This window comes from Phacochoerus africanus, chromosome 10 (assembly GCF_016906955.1).
Source record: "Phacochoerus africanus isolate WHEZ1 chromosome 10, ROS_Pafr_v1, whole genome shotgun sequence".
NCBI lineage: Eukaryota > Metazoa > Chordata > Mammalia > Artiodactyla > Suidae > Phacochoerus > Phacochoerus africanus.
This window is the reverse complement of record NC_062553.1, coordinates 134,747,211-134,766,176: the sequence shown is the minus strand read 5'-3', so window position 1 is coordinate 134,766,176 and position 18,966 is coordinate 134,747,211.

Below are 18,966 nucleotides of genomic sequence, written 5' to 3'. Positions count from 1 at the left end.
TCAGACAGATGTAGTTTGAATGTGACTTGGGCAACGCAATCAGATATATGACCTTGGATGGTGTAATCTTTTTATGTTTCAGTTTTCGGACCGGTGAAATAACAAGCAAGATAACGTATGACATTCCTAGAATACTATGAGTTATGACTCATACTTTTTTGTTCATTGTATTTATTTATTTATTTTTGTCTTTTTAGGGCCACACCCAAGGCATATGGAAGTTCTCAGGCTAGAGGTCGAATCAGAGCTATAGCTGTGGGCCTGTACCACAGCCACATCAATGCCAGTCCAAGCTGCGTCTGTGACCTACACCACAGCTCACGGCAACTGCCAGACCCTTAATCCACTGAGGGAGGCCAGGGATCGAACCTGTATCCTTATAGATACTAGTCGGGTTTGTTACTGCTGAGCTTTGACCAGAACTCCCTGTTAATTGTACTTAATATAGCAACATTAAAAATTTTTTTCGTTATAGAAAATTCAGAAAATATAACAAAGAAAATAAACATCTCATATAATATTTATGCTTATAGGTTCATCAATGTAAACATTTTCTTGTATTTCTTCCGAGTTTCTTTTCTATGTACGTATATATACGTTTAACTTATATGCATGTTTTTCTGTGTATACAGATGTTTTCCTATGCATATAATAATAGAAATTAAAGTAAATAATAATAGAAATTAAACCATATGTAGATTTGAATTTCTATTTGTTTCACTTTATAATACATTACCATATTATTAAATGTTCTTAAACAGCGTGATTTTTTAATGGTTGTATGGCATCTTTGAAATACGTCGTGGTAGCAAATTACTTATCATTAGACTCTTCGTTCATTTCCACTGTTTGTGCAATAACGCAGTGAAGAACTTTCCCTGACAGAAGTTAATTCTCTGCCTGTCTCCTTGATTTGCAGTTCCTGAGTTCAGATGTTGGCTTTTCAAAGGGACTTCCTCTCCCGTATCAAGCGCTGCTGAGCATTCCTGCCAGCTCTGTTCTGGTGTGTTACCGCTCCATTTCTTCTCAAGCATGCGCGTCACTACCTGCGTTTATCCTCCTCGTTGACACTCTCAGCGCTGTGTGGTGCCTGTCGTCCTCGCCTCCGCGGGAGCAGACCCTCTAGCTGTACGGTCCTCCTCCTGCCCAGAGCAGCGCCTGGGGTCTGGGTGAGGCTGGCGACCCCAGACAGGCACAGGCTCAGAGGCTGACTGGAGTCGGTTGCGCCACCTCCCTTCGCCTCCGTTTTACTGCCTCCAACACAGAGAACATTTTATTGCCTCGCAGCTACTCTGTGAAGCAACCTACTTACCTCAGAGGGTATCGTGAGGATTAAATGAATTAGCACAAGTAAGGCTAATCCACGATAAAAGTAGAACCACAGGTAACAACGTAAAATATGAGCCAGGCTCTGTTCTAAGCATTTTATAAATGTTAACTGATTGGGAGTTCCCGTCCTGGCACAGAGGAGATGAATCCGACTAGGAATCACGAGGTGGCAGGTTCGATCCCTGGCCTTGCTCAGTGGGTTAAGGATCTGGCATTGCCATGAGCTGTGGTGTAGGTCGAAGATCTGCTCGGATCCCGAGTTGCTGTGGCTGTGGTGTAGGCTGGCAGCAGTACCTCCGATTAGACCCCTGGCCTGGGAACCTCCATATGCTGCAGGTGTGGCCTTAAAAAATCAAAAAAGACAAAAAAAAAAAGGTTAACTGATTGAATTCTCACATCAAAATTATGAACCAGCCATTACCATTAGTCTCATTTTCAGATGAGGAAACTGAGGCATATGGCCAAGCTAATTGACTTGACCAATTAGACAAGATTTAGACACAAGTAGACTGGCTCCAGAGTCCACGGTCTTAACCGCCTCCGCATGCTGCCCCAAAGCCCTTGGTGACTATCAGTTGCTCTTATTATTAGAGTAAGCAGTGTATGTTAGGAAAATGAATGACATAAAATATCTGATGATTGAAATTAAATAGTCCTAGAAATAGAGGTATTAAACACTTGGTTGGAAGGAATTGAGCACATGGTAATGTCTCATCTCAGTGGTAGTGAGCTGCAATTGACTCTTCCACTGTTTGAGCCCAAAGTGTCCAACATAAGGAGTTGGTACATGTGTGTGTGCACGTTACGAAGAGGTTACCACAGTACGTCTAGTTAACAGGTACAGATGTTTTCCCCTGCGGTGAGAACTTTGAAGATGGACGCTTGTGGCAGCTTTCGAATGTACGACGCAGGATTGTTGCATCTGGCCACTCCTGCTGTGTAGCCCTGGGAGCTGTGTCGACTCACTTAGATGGAGCGTGGTAGACGATAACATGAGAAAAAGGACGTATACATGTAAGGGAGACTGGGTCACTTTGCTGTTCAGGAGGAAATTGAGAGAACACTGTAAACCAGCTATAATGGAAAAAAATAAAAAGCATTTGAAAAAGAAAAAAAAAAGAAAAACAAAAACCCAAAACCCAAAACTGTGGTCGCCGTGCTGTGCCTTATATTCCCCTAACACACTTATCTTACAACTGGAAGTTTTTACCTTTTGACCCCTTCACCTGTTTTACTGCTCCCACCCCGACTGCCTAATCCCCCACCTCTGACAGCCACCAATCTGGCCTCTGTATTTATGAGTTTGATTTCACCTATGACTGAGATCATACAGTATTTATCTTTTTCCCCCCTTTCTTTTTAAGGCTGCAGCTATAGCATATGGAAGTTCCCAGGCTAGGAGTCGGATTAGAGCTGTAGACGCCGGCCTACACCACAGCCACAGCAATGCCAGATCTGAGCCACATCTGTGACCTATGTCACAGCTTGTAGCAACGCAGGATCCTTAACCCACTGAGTGAGGCTAGGGATCAAACCAGCATCCTCATGGATACTTAGACGAATTTGTAACCCTCTGAGCCACAACAGGAACTCCAGTAATTCTCTTTCTTTTTCTGACTTATTTAACTCAGCATAATGCCCTCAAGTTTCATCCCTGTTGTTGCAAGTGGCAGGATTTCCTTTTTTCCTCCCAAGGCTGGATAAGCTTCATTGTATGTAAATGTTGCATTTTCTTCATCCAGCTGTGGATGGACACTTAGGTAGCTCCCACGTCCTGGTTCTTGTGAATAACACTGCAGAGAGCTCGGGAGCACAGATGTCTTTCTGAGACAGAGACTGTTTCCTTTGGAGAGACACCCGGAAGTGAAGTCGCTGGGTCATACAGCAACGCTCTTTTAAAGATTTTAACAGCCTCCAAGTGGTCCCCGTTAGCTGGGACCAATGTGCCTTTTTCACAAACGGTGCTCAAGGATTCCCTTTCTCCACATCCTCACCAACACTTGCTATTTTTTTGATTTTCTTCTTTTTTTTTTTTTTTAAGGGCCGCTCCCATGGCACATGGAGGTTCCCAGGCTAGGGGTCTAATCAGAGCCATAGCCGCCGGCCTATACCACAGCTGCAGCAACACCAGATCTGACCCGCATCTGCAACATACACCACAGCTCGTGGCAACGCCAGATCGTTAACCCACTGAGAAAGGCCAGGGATTGAACCCGCAACCTCATGGTTCCTAGTCGGATTTGTTTCCGCTGTGCCATGATGGGAATTACTAATTAGGTTTTTTTTTTTTGCTATTCAGTTATATGAGTTCTCTCTATATTTTGCATCTTAATCCCTTATCACATACATGCTTCGCAAATATTTGTTCCCATTGTACAGGTTGCGTTTTCATTTTGTTGATTGTTTTCTTTGTGCTGAGGATTTTTAGTTTGATGTAGTTCCACGTTTTTTGTGTGTGCTTTTGTTGCCTTGGTCATGAATATTTTCTAGGGTTAAACATGTGTTTCCAAAAAGGTGCTGGAGGACAGGGAACGTGTTAAGCCATCCCGATGCCTTAAAGCCAAGCTTGCATGGTACGCTGGACGCCGAGTACATGTTTAACAAATGTGTGAACACAGAGGTGACGTCTCAAAGGTTTATATCAGTATCTACTATCACGTGAACTACTCAAGTCTATTGATTTTTACCAGGCCCTTTTTGAAAACAAGCACCGTCATTTTTTTATCTTTTTCAATTTGATAGGCAAAAAATAAGTTTTTCATATTTTCAATTTGATAGGCAAAAAATAAGTTTTCCATATTTCGTCTGTCTTTATTATTCAAGTTTCTTAATTTAACAAATATTTATTGTAGGTCTACTGTTTGTCAGGCACTGTTTTAGATAGTGTGCCTGCGTTATTCAGCAAAATCCATGAATAACACTCAGAAACCTACCTCATAGTTTTGTTATGATGATTAAGTAAAATAATACAGGAAAATACTTTACAGAAATGCACCACAGATAAAGATGGGAGCAGGTAGGCAAAACTGTGTGTGTGCGTGACCACCCTTGGCAGTGTTGCGGTGCTGGGGAGGTGGAGGTTGGCGTTGAGGGCCCACAGCGTGGAGTGGCTCTGGCGAACACCCAGGCCGCCGTGGGAGCTCGCTCAGTAGGTACCACTCAGGTGTGTTTCCGCCGAGCCACAGTGGGAACTCCGGGTCGGGGTGCGTGAGTTGTTGACCCGTGAAGAGGATTTTACAGAGTGAGTGCATTTCCGCTTCGGACATCCTTTTCGGCCTCTCTTCTCATACCTGATGGATTGATCACTTGTATTATTTCAAGTGTTTTTCCTTTATCTGTTTTACACATGCTTTTAGCAGGTGATTTGTCAGCTTTAAATCTCATCTTTTAATGCCTGGCTTAAGGAAAACTTGTTTCTCTGCTCATCTTTTGATTGGCTGAAGTCCCTCCTCTGGTTGTCTCCTTTTGAAGGACTCATGGGAGCTGTGCTCTGAGTTCTCACGTGTTAGAGTATTTACTGTTGCCTTTTACTTCAACCAAACTTAGCTTGGGAATAAAACGTTTGAGTCACATGATCTTTTCTCAAGGAGTTAAAGGCATTACTTCAGCTTTTTTTCTTCTTATTTTTTTTTTAGCATCTCAAGTTACTGTTGTTAATGTTGTTTTTTGGAAAATCTGATGCGTTTCTTCTTCTAGATGACTTGGTTCATGTCCTGGATGCTTAAAAGGGTCTTTAATTGTTATTGAACTTTGACATCCAGTAATTTTTCCTGGACTTTTATAATGTTCACCCGTGTGGCAGATACTGTGGATTACTTCATACGATTCCATTCGACTCCCTTTAAGCATTCCAGCCATGAGACACTGCACATCCTAGAATTCTCTAAACCTCCGGTTCTTCATGTGATTTAGCTGCCGACAAGCACCGTCTGAGATTCAAAATGGGGAGGGGGCAGAGCTTTGCTGCGGCTGCCATTTTTTGCTGGAAAACCCAGTCGTGCAGGCGTTTGCTTTTTCTTTAGCAGTGGTGCCAGACATGTCAGCGACTGGTCCTTATATTTACAGGTGTCGAGAAACTGTGGATGGAATAACCATCTGGCTGGCATGGACCCTGTGGGTCATGGCTGATTGTTTGTGATGACAGAGCCAACAGTTAGGGCAGTGATGTCCTCTTATGGCTGGAACATTTGTGTTTGCCCCCAAATTTGTATGTTGAAATTCTACCCCCAGTGCTACGATGTTAGGAGATGGGGATTTGGGGAGTTGATTAGGTTCTCAGGAATGGCACTAGGGTTCTTGTTTAGAAAAAACTGCTAGAGAACTCCCTTGATCCTTCTGCCATGTGAGGACACAGTGAGAAGACAACATCTATAAACCATGTAGCAAGCTACCGCCAGACACAAACTGCCAGTATCTTAATCTTGAAGGTCACAGCCTCCAGAACTGTGAGAAGTAAATATTGGTTGTTTAACTCACGTGGTGTATGGTGTTTTGTTCTGGGAGCCCAAACAGATGAAGATATTTCTTGCTCCCTGGATTGGGCAAAGGTCGTATGTACCCTTGTGTCTGTCTGCCCACTAGGAAGCTCCTTCCTCAAGTCTCAATTCTCAATCTATTTATTTATTTAGTCTTTTTAGGGCCACACCTGTGGCACATGGAAGTTCCCAGGCTAGGGGTCAAATCAGAGCTGTAACTGCTGGTCTACACCATAACACAGGAACACGGGATCCTTAACCCACGGAGCCAAGGTCAGGGATTGAACCCGGATCCTCATGGATACTAGTCAGGTTTGTTACTGCTGAGCTGCAACAGGAACTCTCGAAGTTATATTCCTTTTTTTTTTTTTTTTTTGACACACTCGAGGCATGAGGCAGTTCCTAGGCCAGGGATTGGACCCAAGCCACAGCAGTGACAACGCCAGATTCTTAACCTGCTGAGCCACCACAGAACGCCTCAATTTCTTAATCATGATAGAAATTGCAGCCTCCTTGATGGGTCAGTTTTGTGGTGGTTTTCTGGAAGTTGTCCTCAAAAGTTCAGCCTAGAGGCTACTCACCTATAGCGCTTTCGCCTTTTGTGTAAGCAGATATTCTTCATGTATAAACTCTTCTTAAAAGAGCCAGAGTGTTTAATGTTACCCGCAACTTGATACAGTTATTCTGTTTCATATTTTCCTGGGACTTGGTGTGCTCTTTCCATCTGTCTAAAATTCAAGTCTTATTCCTGGGAAGTTTTCTTAAATTAGTATGTGTTATTTCTCTATTCTTTCTTTTTTTGAGGGCTCAGTTCTTCAGAGACACCAATTATCAATATATTGGATTATTTTTGTCTGTTTTAAACGTAATGTTTTCTCTCTAATCTGTTTTATCCATGTGTTCATTTTTATTTTATTCTGCTTATTTTTATTCTATTTTCTATGCCCATTACTCTTTTGCAGCAGTTTCTGCTATTCCCTGTGCAGCTTTTACTGTGGTCTGTATTTATTTGTTTTTTTTTTTTTAAATGGCCACGCCCATGGCATATGGAAATTCTGGAGCCAGGGATTGAATCCTGGCCACAGTGATGACCTGTGCCACAGCTGGGGCTATGCCAGAACTGGGCTGGGGATCGAAATCGCGCCTCCTCAGCAATTTGAGCCACTGCAGTCGGATTCTTAACCCACTGTGCCACAGAGGGAACTCTGAGGCCAGGCCGGTCTGCATTTTTCCTTTCCCCTTTTTTTCTGAGGTTTGCCAACTCATGTTTCTGTTCTTTTGTCTTTCCATATCTTCCTTGAACTGTTTTATTTCTGCGTTGAGCTCTCGTTTTGATACAGGTAATTATGTTATTGAACTCTGTAAACTTTAGGCAATATATTTAGCTATGTCATATCTAAGATAATATTTTTTGAGTGTTTCTTTGTCATTATTTATTTGACCACACCTGTGGCATGTGGAAGTTCCTGGGCCAAGATTCAGACCTGAGCCACAGCAGTGACAACCCAGAATCCTTAACTGCTAGGTCACTAGGGAAGTCCTCCGTGTCATTATTTTACAAATGTTTGTCTTCTTTTTCTTACTCTATTTTTGCTTAGATTCTGTGCTGTTTATTGTTAAAAATTATTGTCTGTTTTTAAAAGTGTCGAATTTGTCTTGCAACCAGTGTTGGCAGGAGGTCAGCGTGGAGGACAGACCCGCACACATTCTGGATTCCCCTCCTGGGTTGGTATATACGACTTCTTCCGGACTCACTGCTCTCCAGCCAGTGCGGATTGGCAGCCGTCGGTCTGCTACAGCACAGTCTCTCTTCCGTCTCGCTCACCTTCAACAAATATCTGTGCCTGTGTGATTTGTTGTCTTTGTTTCCTTTTACTTTACTTTTTTTTTTTTTTTTTATCAAGGGGCATTTCCACCACCAGCCTTCACTCTGTTTCTGTTCATCCAAACGTAGCAATGTTCGTTTTTCCACCTTAGGTAAAGCTGTTCTCTGAGGTTTGGTCTGAGAGTCACAGCCACGGGCGTTTTTTTCTCCTGTCATTCGGCACTCTTCTCGGAACTTCCCGGATTTTAGCAGCCATCCTCATATATTGTGGTTTTGGGTTATAGCTTTCACCTGACTTTGTAGAAAGTGGCGCTTGCATTTCTGGTTTTTATTCTTGTACTTTTGCAGTGGTTTGTGAAGTGTGATTAGATTTAAGAGCTGCAATGCTCTGTGTTAAGATAAGACTGATGCGTTATGTAAGGTGTGGTCCTGAAGATTGGAAGTGAAACCACCTTCCAAACACATGCACTAAATGTCATTACATATGGAGTTATTTGTCCTATAATGGTGATAGGATCTGGGGAATGGTGAGACACTTTATATTTATTTTCTCTTCTTTTTCTCTTCTTCAAGACTTTAGGTGCCCAGAATTGAGTTGATCAGACTCCGACTTTTGTCATACACTCTGACCCTCTGTCCGACCGAGCCTCTTCTATTTTATTTTATTTCATACTTTCCCCTTTGATCCATGATCTCCTCTTCAATTCCTCTTCCTTGCTCCACCAGCCCTCACTCTATATATTCAATCAATCACCCTTATATGGTTCTAGATATCGGTGTGTATTTTTAAAATAAAATATATGGAGGTCTTTTGTGGGTATTTGCTTCTTAATTTGCTTTAATGCTAATGGGCTATAAATCTCATTGTGCTTCTTACATTTTTCCCAAAGAATTAACTTTTCGGGCCGATTCACATGGCTCTGTTTTGTTAGCTGACTTCTGCCTGCGGCTCGTGTCCACGGCACACACGCGCTTCGATTTTCTTACGCGTTTCCCTGCAGCCGAGCGCTTAGGTTGCCTTTAACGCTCTGCTGCCCCAGAGAGCAATCCAATGAGTGTGTTTGCGTTTGTCTTCATTTGGAACTTGATTCAAGACCGCACAAGTCATTTGGAGTGGCTGTAGCATCAATTTAGGGAGAATACGTGCATAGTGAGAACAGAGCAGGCACTTGATAAACAGTAGTGATTATTATGGCTTTAAGTTTATTTATAAAACGAGGAGCCTGGATAACTTTATCTCTAAGTTGTAATTCTCTGACGAGTCTTCAACGTGAAGTATGTTCACTGTGGTTCCTGCGGCATAAGCAGTTTGTACACTCACGCACGTTTACCTTCGGGCAGGATTGGTTCTGTATCAGAAAAAAAATCTGACCGTGTCGTAAGCAGTGGTTTTGGTTGTTTTGTCCCATGAGAAGGTCATGGTCCTTGATTAATTTAATCTTTGGTCGTTCATCCAGTGGCAATTAAAATATTAGCATGAAATGCTAATATTTAAAGAGACTTCTGAGTCTCTGCTTTGTTTAGGAAATAGAATTGTACACTAATGCGAGTGGCTCACTACAAAAAACCCGTAACGTTTCGTTTTTAGAAAATGTACAGCATATGAAGTTCTTACAGTTAAACTATATGACATGTAGGAGTTCCCGGGTGGCGCAGACGGTTAAGGAGCTGATGTTTTCACTGCAGTGGCCTCGGCTCCATTCTGGCCTGGGAACTAACACATGCCATAGGCATGACCCAAAAAACCGTACATGTACATATAACTTGTAGACACATGGGCTCTGTCTTCTACTTTAGAGTAAAGGGAATGAGTAAGAGTGGTTCGTAATTAGTCAAGACCTTGCTCCAGTGGCTGAACTTCCAGGCATCTCCACTGCCTGATGGGTCTTGAACATTTGTTAGGCTGGTCTTGGCTGAGCGTGTGTGTGTGTATGTGTGTATATAAAGAATACTGGGCTTGGAATCAAAAATGTAGGGTTTAAATTTTGACTTTGCCACGAACTAGCTACGTGACAATGGGATGAATCATTTAAGTTCTTAGAGCCTCAATTTTCGCATCTGTAAAAGGGAAATAATTCTTGATAATCTCACAGGGCAGTGGGGCTCAAGCAAATCATGTGTTTGGACCTCTCATTTTTTGCAGTTTGAAGACACTTGGATTCATCTTCCAAAGTGCTACTTTAATGCAAGAATTTTAGAAAGCACATTATCTGCAAGAAGATATTATCTGTGAAAGTAATTGCAAAGCTGAAAATGCTGCACAGAAGGGATGTCGGAAACACTCAGATCCTCAAGGATTAGTTCCCTTTTCGTTTTGTTATATGATTCATCTGCAGCCTCACGCAGCACACACCACATACAGGCCAAGTAAATAATTTGCTCAGAGTACTTGAATATGCTGGGAAGAGCCCTGAGGATGATTTAGGGAATGTTTTTATTCACTTACTAATCATTTCATATCATTCACCTCAGTTCTATACTTGGTATTGACATGAATCTTCTTTGAGCTGCCCGTGTATTTCCTGGTTTCTACCTTGACAATTATAGCAGACATTTAACAAATATTTTATAAGTCGAATGGGTCTGGTTTCATTTTTTCACTCACGGGCACTTAGGGTAATCCCGCTTTGAGATCTGTGGGCGTTGAACAGGCCGAACCTGTGTGCAGCTCCATCCTCCTCATCAGTTACCAAGTGTCAGCCATCCCTCCATTCCGTTCAGTTGATGGAGGAGCTGTCACGCGCAGGCCCTGTGCTACATTCCGCATGTCGATGATGAGGAAGAAAAGGTCTCTATTCCCCAAGCTCCCAGGCCAGTGGAGAGACACACATATATTTAGAGTATCGTGTACGAAGTGTCACCTATACCCTTAGGTATTAAATAATAAAGACATCCAGCTGAGAAGCAGTAATAGTCCGGGAAAGCCAGGGCAGGCTTCCAATAAGAAGCCTCTTTGTGCACTGAGAGTTAAATTGGATAGCAGCGAACAGAATGGTGAAGGGCGGGCCAGTTGATTAGAACCTTGACTATCCCTCTGGAAGAGCATGACCAGAGCCAGGGGGTAGCCAAGGAACTTAGCAGATCCAAGCTGGAGCCACTGCCTTATTTTGAGGGTGCAAGTGAGGCAATGCTCACAGTACAGAGAGCATGACTTCAAGGTTCAATAGGCTGGGTTTGACGCCACCCTCTGCCATGGGAAGTTGCCCAGTCTTTCTGTGCTTTGGTTTTGTCATCTGAGAAGTAAAAGTTGGTGGATACTTCATAGAGGCAGAGTGGGGTTTGTATATGAGATAGTCCACTTATAGAGCTTGGAATAGCACCTCACAAAGAATTGATCAGAATATTAGATGTTACTATAAAGGATGATGGGAAATGAAGTAGGGAAGTTAGTTAAGGGCTAGAGACATGAGGAGTTTGGGTTTTTTTAGGTAATGGTGAACCTTTAAAGGAATTTAAGCAGGGAAAAGATATGGTCAAATTTGTTGTCTAGAAAGGACGCCAGCTGCTGTATGTAGCCTGGACCAGAAGCAATGAGATAGCGGTTTAGTACAGTTTGTTCCTTCACTCACTCATTCATTCGACAGTGAGCTGGCTGAGCGTCACCTCCGCACCAGGCACGGCTCCTGCACAGTCAGTCAAATGAAAGATGATGAAGTCTAGAATGAATCAGAAAGAGATGGGGGGATGAGAGGAAGAGGGGGCCTTGGGAGACATTTAGAGGAAGGTGTGCCAGGACTTGATGCTGATGGCGCGTACAGAGGAAGATGTTCAGACTGATTTCTGTTTATTGTGCGAGCTTTGGGGTAGAGGAAGTATCTATCTGGATATCTGGAAATATCCAGGGTAAGAGCCAGTCTCTTGTGGGAAGGAATGTGGAGCCCGAATGTGGAGATGATAAAGCCATGGCAGGTGCTGCCCAGTGGTAGCGTGGGGGTGTGTGTGCTCATTAAGCTATTTTGGAGAAAAAGGCAGCCGGGAAAGGGGACTTGAGCAAGAACTATCCCGAGAGGAGCATCAGGGAGAGAATGAGAGCTGAGAAGAGATGGTTCCATGTATGAAGAAGCCAGTAAAGATAAGAACAAGCAGAAACTTTAGATTTGATGAAGACCTTGAAGGTCGTGAGACATGTAGGGAACTGCACTTTCAGTGGAGAGGTGGAGATGGAAGCAGGGTTGCCGCGAATTAGGGGGTGAGCAGGCGGTGGAGAGGGAGCTGTGTGAAAGGGGACTCGCCGCGCAGGCGGAGCGTCTTCATCAGGCTTGGTTACGGTCCCCAGGGAAGGTGTGGCTGGGGAAAAGTCCCCCTCAGTAAGTGGTGCTTCTCACCCTTCCCGCCCCTTAGCCCTGTGTCCACCTGGCCAGAGAGCCCGTCCCCGTTTCTGGTGTGATAGCAGGAGGACCACGACGGAGAGCCGTATTTCTCTCGGCATGTGGGGCAAGGTGATCAAGGGAAGGGGAGCAGGGAAATAGGGGACGTGAGTGGGAGCTGACTCAGCACAGGTTGAGACTCGGTGTCGAGAATTCAGCTGAGATCAGAGGCATACATCTGTCGTGGCATGAGGGTAGTGTGGTCCTCTCCAGCGGTGCGTGGCAGTCTCGGTGGAGGCATAGAGAAGATGGGTGGCGGGAGGAATCTGGAGTAGGAGGTTGGCAGGGGGTACATGGCAGAAGGCAAGGGGTTGGGGATATTCAAGGTATTGATGAGAAAGGTTGAAATGATGCACCGTGGGGTCCTGGCTCAGTAGGGAAGGAAATGAAGCCAGAGGGAGGCTGATGGACTCGTGGGGAATGGAGGGATCAAGGGAGCTGAGGTCTCATTGAGGTCAAAACGCTGGTGAAAAATTGGACTAGAGTTCGAGAGAGCTGGACCTCCTCCTTCTCTTCATCCTCGTTGGTGCTTGACTGTAATTAGTGATGCTGTCATGGCTCTCCCTAGTGTACATTTTAATGACTAAAAACATTATTACAAATGGGTACTAAATGTGCCATTAAAATATTTCTGCTCACATTCAAGCACGCTCAACAAAACGTACCCGACTCCATTGACTATTGGAATGAGAAGGAAAGGGGAAATAGAGCTGGCCAAAAAAACCCCTAAGTCACTTTTTGTAAATTACTTTAAACCATTAAATAAATTAAGCTTCTGTGGGATATATGCACGCACTTCATGGAGTTCCAATTTAGCAATTATATTTCTGCAGCGAAATCAATAAAATATGCATCCACAATCATATAGAGAAAACATGTCCAAGGGACTTCAAGCCTGTTCTTGGGTCAGAAAATATTCTTAGATAAGGTCAACTAATTAAAAACCTTAGATGAGGTTCAACACTGGACTGTGGTTGGTGGAAACTTCTTTTTGATACTTTTCTTTCTTCTTCTTCTTCTTCTTCTTCGTTTCCACTGCGCCACTGTGGGAACTCCTGATACTTTCCTTTCTTGAATCAATTGTAATACATGGTTTGGATATCAAAATGATAGAAAAGGCATATGCTGAGAAGTCTCATTCCCTCCTTATCCCTATCCACCTGGTTCCCCTGCTCCCATTTTTATTCCTCCAGTGTTTCCTATGCCAATCCAAGCAGATACAAACAGGAAAGTTCTTATTCCCTTGCTTTTCTTGCTCAAAGGTCTGCATACCATGAGCACTATTAAGCGCCTTGATTTTGTTTCCCACTTAGCAGTGTATCCAGAGATCTCTCCTTAGCAGTTAAAAACATTTTTTTTTTTTTTCAGCCATGTTCTGTGCCATGGTGTTAATTGCTGTAATTTAACCAATCCTGCTTGGGTAGTTACCAGCCTTTCTCCGATATTTCATAAAATAAGTTACTTCGTAAGAATCTAAGTGTATCTGTGGAGAAAGTCTCAGATGTATAACCGCTGAGTTAAAGGGTAAATGCATTTTCATTTGTAATTTGGTAGCTTTTGCCAGAAGTAAAGGATTTTGCAGCCCCACTAAATTACCACTAGGACTTGTTGGGTAGCTATTTTAATGTCCAGTTTATCTGCTAACAGCGCATTTTGAAGTCAAAGCTAGGTGAGTTTCGAAAGGTAGTCAGGATGCTGTGAAAATAACGAACATTGTAACATCATAAACTAGGGTTGGTGCTAGTATTGCGTCCTGAACCAAATCTGTGTTATTTCTGGTGATGCTGATGTGGGCACAGGGAGTGACAGTGCTGTATCACCAACTTAAACATTTGTGGAGTGATTTTTCATTTACAGAGTGCTTCAATATTCACCTATTTAACATACTTTTATTAAGCACCTACTGTGTGTTTGCCAGGTAAAGGATATGAGTATTGCTTCTTTCTTTTGCGCATAAAGAGCTCTTTAGAATTTGTTCATGTGTACTTATTAAGAGACTCTTAAAAAATTTCATATCCCCTTATATATTTTTGGTGTAAGTATAGTAGTTGAGAGGGTGTATTTCCGTTGCATTATAAATATAGACCTTTTAAATAAAATATTATAAATATGGAGTTTTTATATGAAATTGTTACATTGCCCTTTAAGTGCATCCAGTGTAATCTAAATAGTGATTTGATATCCACCATCACCTATTTAAAAATATGCAAATAAACTCTCCTTATAATAGGCTGAACATTTTCATCATTTATTTTTCTTTTGAATTCATATTTCCATTCCTCTTCCCCCAGAGAATTTTATCTTTGTGTAATATATTTTATGCTTAAAAGTCTTATAGATCACTGTGTCATAATTCTCTGCTATGAAATAAGTGTATACATTGACATTTTAATTAAATTTTTTCCTCTAGCCATCAAGTTGTAAATGTTAAAACACTATTGACTAAATTATTACGATTATTAATAGTACACAATTGGTAAAAAAAAAAGTATATTACACATTTTAATGAATAATTTAAAAACAAACTTTTATTGAAAATGCATTTTTCTTATATAACATGACGGGCTCTTTTAAAAATTAGTTCAACTAGATTTTAGTGTAATTGAATTGTGGTTTTTGTCTTGGCATTGCTAGAATGATACAGGGTTCAGCATAATTTCTTAGTTTTTATTTTTATAAATGAAAACACTGAAATACTTGTTCAGTAAATGAGAATATGGGAAGGAAATTTTCTCATTTGTTTGAAATGTTGGTATACGCCCAAATCAATAATCAAAAGTATTTAATGCTCCATTAGCTGACAACTCAATTAAGGTCTTCTTCTGTGTGGCTGAAAGGAAGGCATTGGAAACAATGACAGATACAGATATTTTCCGAGTGTCTCTTTGGCGCCCTGGAGAGCCTTATGCCCTGGGATGATGCACCTGGGATAAGACTGGAGCGAGAAATCATGCCATTTTTTTTGTAAGAAGGGAGACATGAAGGAGGAAGTGAGACATGAAAGCTTGTTCTTTTTAATCAACTTTCTCTCAGGCAAAATTAGTTTTGGGAAAGAGCAGATATAAAAGTTGAGGACCTGGAAATGAAGTCCTTTAAAACCTCCCCTGCCCGCACATCCTTTGGAAAGAAAGCTCTTTTTCTGGAGGTGCGCATGCACCAGTTTAAAGACCCCTGGTCTGTCGGACCTCCTGGAGAACACGTTCAAAACCAGGCCGCCAGGTGGGTGGAAGGCTGGATGAGGGAAGAGCACCAAATGAGAGCTGCTGAAAATCAGGCAGGGTGAGAGTGGGGAGGAGGAGATGTGCCAGCCAGGGCCAAGGACCTGCCGGAGTTTCACTTTGTGGTCTCGTGCAGGCCTCTCCACGTCAACCAGGGCCGTTGAAAATGGCTGGAACACAACATCACGTCACCAGAAAGGGCATTTTATAGTACAATCATTTATTTATTTGCGTGCCTACTAAGACATGTTAGGCTGTGAGATAGCCAAGGACAGAAGTGCTGGCCTGGTTAAGACACCCACTGCGGAGGCCCAGGACTGTTTTGAACCCCAATTCCAATTAGTTTGCAAACCTGGACAGATTACTTAACCATTTTAAGTATCACTTTTCTCAGTCGGCTGATAATTATACACCTAGCCCATATGCTTTTGTGAGAATTAAATAAAATAGTCCAAGTGAGGTCATGAGCACAATGCTGTGTCATTCGATGTTTATTCAACCCAAAACGCTAATTCAGCTAATTACAAACTAATGGGGGGGGGGCAGCTATGCAAACACATAAGGACCATAAACTGTCATACAGCAGATGTAAGAGGTCGGTATTATGAAGCCCACTTTAGAGGTGCAGACGTAGAGTTTTTAGGAATTTAAGCTGTGTGCCTAAGATTACCAAGCTGTAAATGGAGAGTATGAACTTGGCTCAGAAGGTTGGGCCTCTCGTAGCATCTCCAAGTGTGTAGTGGCAGCACACTGCTGGGTCTTGTAGACCAAAATACTCCCGTGTCACTTCAGCTGGGAACACTTCTGGATGCTCGATCAGCACCCACCGCTGGCACCCCGGCCTGTTGATCCTTGTCCTGTGACTGTCTCGCCGTCTCTGTAGGCCAGGGAGAGCATCCTCCTACGCAGGAAGGGCATTCCAAGGTCAACAGAGTGCTTCGAGCTCCATAAAGAAAGCGGCTCTATAAATGGGGGATTCTTGTGAAGATAATAAAGCTCAAAAGGTCACTTTTGCAAAGGGAAGTCACCTGGAGGGTTCCCAGGAAAAGCCAGATGTGCTGTGTAACCTCCAGTTTTCATAAAACACACACACACTATAGGACTATATCTTTAATGATTTTACTTTTAGAAAATGATGACTCTTATGTTATTTAAATAAATTCAGTCAGTTCCTATGGTTAGAAGCAAAGTGTCTTGCAGTTTACAGGTGCTGCCGTTGCTAGGAATGGATTAACCAGAATTCTCATGGAAAGGTCTCACCGCTCTGGGCCAAACGGTATAAATTCTTTGGAGTAGGATACGGTTCCAGCTGTCTGCTGCTGCGCACTCATGGTGGAGAGCGCCTCGGTGTATTTCCTTGCTTTGGATAAATTGTGGTATTAAATTCACAGCCTCCCTTCATCAGAAAGGGAAAATGATTCGACCCTCACATTCCTCAGAGCTGAACTCAAACTTTGGAGACACACTTCAAAGCTCTGTAAATAATATGAGTAACACTTTGGACCCTTGTGAGGTGGGAGGGAAATTCCCTTTCTGAAGAACACCCAAGTCTTGAAAAAGAAGGGTCAGGTTTAAATATCTCACTGTTTTTCTTGTTGGAGGCTCCATGCTGAGGATTTTATTTTCCTTTGCAAAGCTTCTGCTGCCCAGGCCCTTTCCTCAGAGGTCAGCTGGGTTGGTGCGCAGGGCCTGCTCCAAGCTTCGCTGGAGCAAGTTTATTTGTAGTGTGGCTGGGGGTGGGTGGAAGATTCCATTATGATGCAGGAGGCTCCCCACGTCTGGAATATCAATGGCACTTCAAAAGGCTAGAGCTGCAAGCAGCAGTCAGGCTTCTTCTCAGGCCCCAGAATAGAATAAAATAACACACCAAGAGATGTGTCTTAAGATAGGAAGTGAGGATAATTTTCTGGAAAGGCTCTAATTGTAAAGTGGGCACCCCAGGTTTCCGTACATGTCCTGGCCTCACTCTGGGCGCAGGGGAGTCTCGCCGATTTTGCAAAAGCCCCTTGAGGCTCTCAGACTGAAACCTTCAGCGTTGTGCTGGATCCTCCCTAGTCCAGCGAATCCCCTCAGTTCCATTAACCCTCCTGGAAAGGTGGACTTAGAAAAGAGGTAACTCGGAACCGTTTAGCCTCATTTATTTCCCAAAGGCCAAACACCACATTAACCTTAAGATTTTCTGAGGTGTTCTTTTTCTCTAAAATCCCATCTCCTGTCTTTCTCCACCTCTGTCTTTCCTGTGGCAAAAATCCGGGACAAACGAAGGTAGGGCTTTTGCCCAAGTCTCCAGTGTGAGGCCTGGTCTGGCTGCCGTCAGGCAAGCAAAACAAAACACAGCAGAACCTTGAGCCGTCTCATCATTTTGCTCCATAAATATGTCTAAGTAGTTCTAGAACGACCATCCGTTCAACTCACACTCTTAAGCCTTTGCAGCTCTAGGAATTGCCGCTCTGTCTAATTGTATTTGAAAGAAACTGAAAAATGTGCACCGTGGGGAGGCCCCGGGTGGCCTGAGTACAAGCACTGCTCTGTGCCTGGCTGGTCGTCATGGTCGTGGTGGTGTCCCCGGCCCTGATGTTTTTCTAACGCTGTCTTTGTAGCTTCGGCTGCGCCCTCCTCCCCTTCAGGAAGGGGCTGCACCCTCAAGGACAGCGCAGGAGAGTAGAAGAGGCTGGACTGGGACCGGTTGCCAGCTGTGGTGACTGCTTGGCCGCCCCGCTTCCCGACTTTCCCACGGCCTCAGGCTTTCTGTGGGCTGGAGTTGGGGAGCAGTGCCCCAGTCCCGGAGAGCCTCCTCTAAGTAAGGCTGCTTCCTGTGGTCACTCATTGCTGCGACTTGTCTGGCTCCTGCGGGCCTCTGGACGGGTAGCCTCTGGTCCAGAATCTGACCTCTAGGCCTTCCTCTGCTGGTTTTACCTGGAATGCTCATCCTCTCTCTTAGCCGACTCTGAGTAAGGTCCTTTGTCTTCAATCCTCTGGGGACGTCCCAGCGCATATCCTGTGTGTCCTTATTGTCGCACGTGAGGGGCTGCCTCATTATCTGTGGGTTCCCTCACTGGGCTGGAGGCTTTATGAGGATAGAGAGTCCGTTTGTTTCCTCCGTGATGTCTTGAGTACCTAGCACAGCACCTGGAATCTAATAGATTCTCAACAAAATTTTTTTGCATTAATTAACTCATCAATGTATTGGTTCATACGAGTCTTGAACTTCATTCTGAATTTCAGGAGAACGTTAAAAAAACTTCTCCCAGGAATTCCCTGGTGGCTCAGCGGATTAAGGATCCCTTGTTGCCTCTGCTATGGCTCTGGTTCAGTCCCTGGCCAGGGAACGTCCATATGTTGTGGGCGTGGCCAAAAAAAAGAAAAAAAAATTTCTCCCAATATTTATTTTCAAAATTTCCAACATATTGAAATGCTAAAAGGATAGCAAAATGAACAGCCTTGTAGCCTCCACTTAGAGTCAAAAATTTGAGGTATTTTTCTTTAATCTTTCTCTCTATAGACACGGATGCATTTTGCTGAGCTCCTAGAAAGTAAGTTGCAGATGTCATGACGCTTTCCTGCTGAAGGGTTACCAGATATGTGGCTTGCAAATATTTCCTCCCATTCTGTAGGCTACCTTTTTAATTTTTTCGTTTCCTTTGCTGTGCAGGAGCTTTTTAGTTTGACATGGTCTCCCTTGTCTACGTTTGCTCTTGTTGCCTGTTTTTGCACGTCTTTGATAAAAGAACAAAGAATTTATTCTTCCGTGT